This window comes from Microtus ochrogaster, chromosome 15 (genome assembly GCF_000317375.1).
Source record: "Microtus ochrogaster isolate Prairie Vole_2 chromosome 15, MicOch1.0, whole genome shotgun sequence".
Lineage (NCBI taxonomy): Eukaryota > Metazoa > Chordata > Mammalia > Rodentia > Cricetidae > Microtus > Microtus ochrogaster.
In genome coordinates, this window is record NC_022017.1 from 27,609,986 (window position 1) to 27,611,212 (window position 1,227).

Below are 1,227 nucleotides of genomic sequence, written 5' to 3' on the forward strand. Positions count from 1 at the left end.
TCACTAAATCTCCGAACACGGAATTCCTAGGTGCAATGCAAGCTGGTCGTGAGTGATGTGATATATACCCTCAAGGAACAAACCACTCTCAAAACATCATTTGGGATGTTGTGCTGGGTTAGGAGACTTCAGTCAAGTTTAGCGATGGTTATAAGGGGCTCTTTCAGGCCAGTTCAGGGCTGGCTGGATTCATTCTCATTTTTGTGGGGCTTTGTTAAGGAAATGTCAGCTACTTCTGCGTGAAGCTCTATCTGTGTGGGCAGCCATATGGGTGCTGGGTCCTGGCAGTCCCAGGCAGGGTCTGGCACCGGCTATTAGCTCTCTGGGCACACTGTAGGAATGTCCTGACCTGTGATTAGCCTGGCCAGGCTTGGCAGCAGCGGGCTCTCCCTGGTGCCCACATGATACTCCCATCAGCCTTAATGAGCACACGTGCTGCAATCTGAAACCGGAGCCACGGCTGGAACCAGTTGCGCAGAAAATAGAGCTGTCACAACAGGAAGGGCACGTCCAGAACCTGCCAAGGGACAGCTGAGATGAAGGGGGGGGTGTTGGCCTGTCTTCTGCCCCCCCCCCCCACTACCTGGGAGCTTCTAGGAGTCAGAAGCCTAGAGCAAGGCTGCTGAGGTTACCTTACACTGGATTTGGGCCCTCTGGCCTCCTCAGCCTTGGCCATACCCTGGAAGGAAGGAGGGTCAAGTGCTGGAGCACCAACCCTTCACATTCCCCTGGCCTCTTAAAAGCCTTCCAGATTTTGCTTATCTCTGGCTTCTCCCAGGACCTGATGTGCCCTGCCCACTTCTTTCTTCCCTTCTGCTGCCCCAGCTAGCAGCTGCTGCTGGGAGGTGGGTCATGTAGCCAGGGACCCGGCCTTATGTGTCTTATGTGTCGATTGAATTCAGTTACAAGGAGGGTAGGGAAACAACACTGGAGAACTTGGGAAGTGGGAGCAAATTTGCAAGGGGTCCCTGACTACTGGGTGGGTCTGGGGGCCGCTCTTGCGACTTCCCCAGGCTTGACTTCCTCTCTTATGAAGGATGATAGGGCTGTCTGGTCTGTAATCTTTGCGGTCTTTTGGCTTTGTGGTTCTGAATCCCAAATGTTGAATACATCTTCCTCCTGGGGCTCTCTGTCACTAACTGCCTGATAGTGGCATTGGTGTGAACTCTCACTCTGTGTGTTTTTTTAGATGTGTTATTTTTACGTGTGTGAGTGTCTGGCCTGTCT